We start from the raw sequence: 7,287 nt of genomic DNA on the forward strand, positions 1-7,287 counted from the left end.
AGTCTGTGGACCTTGCACACTTTACTCAGCCTCTTTAAGGTTTATTTTGTCATTTTATAAATGTGGATAATAATTATATCCACCTCTTATGTTTTTTATGGATTTCAAATGAGATAATGTGTTTTTACAGAGTATTTTGTGTTTAGTAAGTGTTCAATAGATTTAGCTAAGTATTAGTAGTAGGATTTATCACCTTCTGATTCATAGTAAAATTCTAGTTCCTCAATAATTGTTAAAAAGTTTTAGTTACATGCTAGACATAATAATCAAAACATTGAATTTGAGTTCCCTGGATCCCTTTGTGTTCTTGCATTTAAAATACATGTATTAGATCAAAAGTTCTCAAAATTTTCACTACTCTAACACTCTCAGGAGGGTGAGGGAGGGTCACACCTCCAAAATAATTTTCATAGTCTTTCAGAAGCTTGGGTGGAAACAGAAAAGCTAAGACACGTCTCTAGAGATTAAGCCTTAGGGAAAATTTAAGTTTACGATGACTCTAAAAGAGAAGCTAGGAGTCAGAGGCCTTCTAGAGGATGGAATTTATAATGATCGTTGGGTGATATTAAAATGCTTGGGGGAAAAAAGGATTATGGCAAAATAAAATGAAAGATGAAAGAATAACGAAAAATAAAATAGCAGAAAAATACATTTCAAAATGTGAGAAAAAGGATAAAAGAGTTGGGAAATTCAGATGTGAAGTGAGAAAAAGTGAGGAAGATGCAATAAAGTTTTCGTGGGAAAAAATGTGAAGGGCTTTAATAGAGAATTGGAGAGGGAGTCTGGAATGCTTACTAAGGGATCTGTGTTCTGTGAAGACTTGAGGAACTATTAAAAAACTATGAGCAATTATTTAATGAATTAACTCTGGCCTCAATGTGACTCGAAAATAAAGGGACTGGAAATAAAGTTAAGCCTAACAAATAATAAGCTGCAGATTGTGGTGGTATGAGCAGGAAAGGGGTGAGAGAAGGTTTGTGAGGGCCCTTCAAGTAAATCATTATGGTTTTTCAGATATGAACTTGTATGCTAGTTTGCCTAGGTTCAAGTTCTCGGTTTAGATAGATGTTGTTGATGGCCTTGGGCAAGTCACTTAACCTCTTTTAGCCTTTTTGCCTCATCCAATTAAAAAAGGGTGATAATAGCACTACTTCATAGGAGTGCTTTGAGAATCGAATGTGACTGCACATACAAAGTTTCAGCACATAGTAAGTGGTTAATATGTAATAGCCATTATTAAAGTAATAATAACAGGAAAACTCGTTGCCTTTGAGTGGATCCCAACTCATGGCAACACCTGTGTGTCGGAGTAGAACTGTGCGCCATAAGTTTTTAAATGGCTGATTTTTGGAAATAGATCACTAGGCCTTTCTTCTGAGGTGCTGCTGGGTAGACACAAACCTCCAAGTTTTTGGTTAGCAGCTGAGTGCATTAGCTGTTTGCACTGTCCAGGCACCTCAGAAAAAGCCCTGGTGATCTACTTCTGAAAAGTCAGTCACTGAAAACCCTATGGCACACAGTTCTACTCTGACATATGTGGGGTCGCAATGAATTGGAATGGACTCAGTGCTCAACGGTAACTTTTTTTTTAATAACAGGAAATTTGTCAACAGGATATGAGGAATGAATAAAGATTATTCCGATGTTTTTATTCTGAGTGATTAGGAGCACTCTGATAATAATTATAGCAAGCACTACTATAGCATATGTAATAAACAGATCACTTTTAAGAGCAGGAATAAATTTGAAAGGAGGTAGAGGATAATGATGATAATTTGTGTAGACGTGTAGAAGTATTGTTGGGGCATCCTTGTAGGTTGCTATCTGTTAGGTGAGGACCTGAAAGTGGCTGCTGGGCATGAATTGAGAGAATCTTTTCAATTACGTATTCAGGAGAGAAAATAAGAGTAACTCTTTCAAGAAGTTTTTCAGTGAAGTGAAGTTGAAAATAGAATGGTATCCTTAAGGGGAAGCATGGCCATGAGAATACTTAATAGGACAGTGTAGGAATTAATGGGTAAGTAAGATGTAAAACACAGAAGGGGAAATTGATGGATACAATTCCAGGTGAAACATGAAAAGATAGAGTGTTACTCTTGCCAAATGTCTTAGAGGAATAGTATTGTTTTCTCTACTTCATAATCACCGTGATTCCATATCCCTTGGAAATTATACTTTTCTCCTCATTATCCTGAGTCTTATTCCTTAGCTCAAACTCCACATTACTGTTTTCAAACTTGGGTTAAAGTTCAGGGATTCCAAATTTTTTTCCAAGTGTAAAGAGAAGTCTAATAGTAAAACAAATCATTTTAGTTCTCTTCTGCTTAGCACAGTAATAAATATAACTATACTAGTGATTGATAATAAAGAGGATGGGATTCCTATTGTGAGATGATATTTGACATGACTGGTTGCGATATTTCTTTAGAATCAAAGTATGCAATTTAGATTTGACTTTAGAGATTTATTGGTGTGATACCATTTCATTTCACTGAGAGAGAAGGACAAACTTGATTGTCAGATCTTCACAGGAAATATACCAAGGATGACTGTTGATCCAAGGGTCTGACCTCCAGCAAAAAGACTTTCTAACATGGTAGAAAGTAAGAATTTAGGAAGGGTTTTCTTCAGCAAAAGGAATTTCTTGCTCACTTAGTTAAGACATCTCGTTTCCTGATTATGTACTGCTAAGGAGAGAGAAAAAACGTGGGATCCTGGATTATAGGGGACCCTTCGCCAACATAATCCTTTCAAAGATCATCTCTGAGTCTTCAACTAATGATTCAAAAAATTTTAAAAGACTTTTACTGATTCTAAGTTAAGCACTAAATTTAGGACCATTGAAGGAGTTCTCCAGAATCTTATTCATTGGTTACAATAACCATGAAAAGTAAGCCATAATAGAATAAGAAAATCCTTCTCCATGCTTGAAATCCAACCATAGGTGTGTTATATCTTTGTCTTAAACAGTTTTTTACCCATCTTTAAAAATGAAACAAATAGAAGTCTCACTGAGATAGAAGTCAGGAGACTTGGGTTCTAACACAAATGTCACTGTGTCATGTTGAGCATGTCCTTCAAAATCCCTGGGCCTTATTGTTCCTGTTTTTAAAATGAATTCAATAGATAAAAATATCTCCAAATCCCTGAAACTCTAATACAATGATTTGCACCTTTATGTGAAAGCAATGCCCTAAACTAGGTTTATTATGGTTGCAGAAAGGAGGGAAAGAAATAAGAGAATCCTGGTTTAGGGGAAAATGATTCCCAAATGGAGAAGAACAAACAGATTACCCCGGGAGATACAGGAGAAGGATCCAACAATTGTTGCCAGTGTGACACTTATAGCAAGGGCTATCCTTGCTAACATTATTTATACTAAATTGTCCAAGTATTTAAGCCACCTCCACAGGGTATTTCCATTTTTCCAGAAGATAAACCTGCAATTGAATTCTGCAGAATGGATTCCTACTGATAGAAACGTCTCATTGTCAATAAAATGCTACAATTTGGTTAGTTCTGCTAATAGCATTCAGTTTCATCATTCCACTTACCTCCTTCATAACTGGAAGAGACTACAGCAATTTTCAGAGCAAAGAGGAGTGCAGATGTTCTTGTTATTTGCACTCTGTCTTGAATCATAATAAATCCAAGAGAAAAATCTATATGAACTGTCTTCCTTAGTAAACCATTTGATTAATTAAAAGCCAGTTATGAAAGTGACTGAAGGCAAGTGAAGAGATCTGGGTATAACCAGCCTGAGCTTTGAGTATTTAGACTAACTCTTATAATCTCTCAAGTTTTCCGTTGGTGATTAAAGGAAATACACAGAAACGTCATAAGGGCTGTTGCCCTAATTTCTTGTCCCACTTAGATATTTGACTTCGCTGAGGCTAAAGGTGAATTTTTAAGTAACATATTAAAACAATTAAATAAGATAAAGCTCCAAAATAAAATTCAGATAAGTTAACAAAGCAATAAATAATAATGCTTTAGGTTTTGTAAGAAGGAAATAGCTTAAAACATTGATGCCAGCTTGTGAAGATAATATAGGAGAAAACCTTAACCAATAATAAGAAAATTTCAGTTCTTATTACTTATTGAGCAGTGTTTATTATTACCACGCAGCAGTTAAAACTGAGCTGAGTCACCACAATTAATGTTCCTTAAATTAATCATAGAAATACATCCATGTGCTCTTTAAGTTGTGTTTCTTTATCACCAGGATGTCCATGATTTACCTAAAAGATGTCATTCATCTGAAGAGCTTAAGAGAAGGCTCATTATACAAGCTTTTGAGATATAAATGGATTACCCTCCTCTAGGAAATAAGTCCCTTCAAATACTTTTAGAATTGTAGATGATATTTTATAATGAATCAGCCATTCTTGACAAAGTCTTCAAGAAATGCTTTGAGGAAGAGTACAAGGACTATAGAATTGTGCTGTTGAAAAAGTGGAACATAGTCAAATTTTGAATAATTCAAATATTAGAGCCTTTCTCTACAAAAACATTGTACAAAATACACTGACAGATCGAAGACTGAAAACAAACTTAAGACTTGTAACAGCATTGAGCTTCCTATTAATCCAACAAAGTACAGTTAGGATGAGAATTGTTTCTTCCTCATAAATTTTAATGTTCGCTGGTTTATATAAACCCATATTTTATCCATTGGATCTACATAATTTCCATAAGAAATATTTATTGATTTCCAGATAAAGATAAATATGAAGCTAAATCATATGTATATATGTGTGTGTGTATATATGCATATATATATGTATATATATGTATACATATATATAATACCACATTGAAGTTTAATGTAGTTATTACTGGTAAACTACAATTTAGGTTTATAGGTTAGAGAGCAATATATAACACTTTATTTTTTACGATTAACAAAAGTTGTTAGAACTCCATCTGAAAGGATTCTTCGAGTAATATCTCCTTTTCTTCAGGCTTCTCAGATCTTTAAAGGCAATAATGAAAATTTACACATTCCATAGTGTTCATGGTGAACACAGAGGTCTTTATGGTTCACAAAATTCATCTTGTGCTCTTACCAACAAAATCCATTATGTAATCTCCCTAGAATTTACGACCTGTCGACTCCGCTTTCTCATTGCTACCTTCATATCTTTGTTCCTTAAAGTATAGATGGCAGGATTTTAAAACAGGGGTGACAACAAAATCCACAATGGCAAAAAACATATCCAGTGACTTAGGAGGGAAAGGCCACACATAGAGGAACATAGTAGGAGCAAAAAACAAAACCACTACAGTGACGTGAGTGGACAAAGTGAAGAATGCTTTGGATAAATCATTTGAAGGATGTTGTCGAGCAGTGAGCACAATAAAGATACATGATGCGATCAAGAAGAAGAAGGTGGCCATTGATAGGAAGCCACTGTTGGCAGGGACCACAAATTCCACTTGGTACGTATCCATGCATCAAGTTTAATAACCCAAGGAAAATCACAGGAAAAGCTCCCTACATTATTAGGACCACAGAAAGGTAAAGTTATGACAAAAACAGAGACACAGCATGAATCACCCCAATGACCCAAGCAGCCACTACCAAAAATACACACATTTTGGGATTCATAACAGTTAGATAGTGAAGAGGCTTGCAGATTGCTGTGTATCCATCATAAGCCATTGCTATGAGTAGCACCATCTCGACTCCTCCCATGACATGGATAAAGAACATTTATGTCATACAGTTGTGGAAGGAAATGACTTTACAGTCACTGAAAAGCTCAGACATAATCCTAGGAACTGTGGTCGATGAAAGGCCAGGTCAATGAGTGATAGGTTGGCCAGTAGAATACATGGGGGAGTGTAGGTGAAAATCGAAAATCACTGTGAACACAATGAAGAGGTTTCCCAGGCTCCCACACAGAATAAACAAGAAAAAAAGGAAAAACTGTATTCCCAAGGACTGTGCAAGTCCCAGCAATACAAACTCAGTTACCATAGAGCCATTTACTTGGTCCATTGAATCAGAAAGAAGGGAAGACTTTGAAATGACCTGAAGGAAAAGAAGGAAGCAATGGACTTCGAGGTGCTGAAAATAATGTTAAGTGTTTATAATTTTAAAGTGGTTAGCAAAGTTTTATTTTAATTGATAGGAGACTATTTACAAAATAATGGAAACCCAGGGTGTGAAAGTTAATGGAGTATGGCAAAAGCTGCACACAGAGGCAGTCTATTTTTTTAAATAGTTTAATTCAACTATATAAATTACACAACTTAAGAAGTTAGAAAAGTGTGTACAAAATAAACCCAAGGAATTCACAAAGAAAATAATAAAGATTAAAAGGAAAATCAACAAAATCATAGAAAATTGGTAGATTTTATACAAACATATAAAAACTTTTTAATTAAAAATAGGCAATATTTTAAAAATAGTCAAGAAAAAAATAAGTAAAAATTAGAAGTGAGAACAGAAATGCATAATAACAGTTAAGACACCTCCCAGAGCTGTTTCCTACATGTGTTTAAAAACAATCTACCCCAAATCAACACATGGATCATACTTCAATTTGAAATGCTACAGAGAGACAAAAGGTCTCTTCATAATATATATAAAGAGTTTAAGCCAATCAATAAAAAATTCCAAGATCTTATACACAAATGGCAAGTGATATGAAAAGACAAGTCAGAAATGAAAATATATATAGCTTCCTTAGATATCAAAGAAACAAAATAAAATGTAGTATTATTTTCTTATTAAATTAAAAATGTTTTAAAATTATTGTCAAAACTGGCAAAGGTTCAGTAAAATGGGCACTTTCATATGTTACTGGAGGAAGTATAAACCTATTCAAACCTTAAAAAGAATTGAAATCACGTATCAAGAACCTTGCATCTATAACTTTTTGAACAATAATACGGCTTCTGGAATTCTGTTTGTACAGAAGTTTTCAGCAAAAAAATTTTCATCACATTTTATTTACAGTGGTAAAACCTTGAAGCAATTTAAATGCCAAACATTAGCTTTATGCACATTGTAATATATGTGCATGATGGACTCTAATACAATCATTAAACGTCGATGGCAGAGTGTACAACAGTATTTGGAAGACTTTTCTTTATAATACTATAAATAAATACTATAAATAAATAAAAAAAAACAAATCGTATAGTGCTAAAATTTTAAGTAGCAGTGGTTGCTTTTGATTTTTAGAGCTATTTAATATCCTCATAGATTTTAAAATATCAATCTTTTTCAAAAATATTCTTTTCAACCTTTAATTATTTTTCAATTATATTAGATTT

At 34.0% G+C, this 7,287-nt stretch overlaps 1 pseudogene; it reads right to left on the bottom strand.

Annotated features, from left to right (window-relative positions):
• Positions 1 to 5,081: 5,081 nt before the first annotated feature.
• Positions 5,082 to 6,004, bottom strand: LOC111819419 (olfactory receptor 4F6-like; annotated as a pseudogene).
• Between the last annotated feature and the right edge of the window lie 1,283 nt (positions 6,005 to 7,287).

The sequence above is a fragment of the Trichechus manatus genome, unplaced genomic scaffold, assembly GCF_000243295.1.
Source record: "Trichechus manatus latirostris isolate Lorelei unplaced genomic scaffold, TriManLat1.0 scaffold00660, whole genome shotgun sequence".
Classification (NCBI taxonomy): domain Eukaryota; kingdom Metazoa; phylum Chordata; class Mammalia; order Sirenia; family Trichechidae; genus Trichechus; species Trichechus manatus.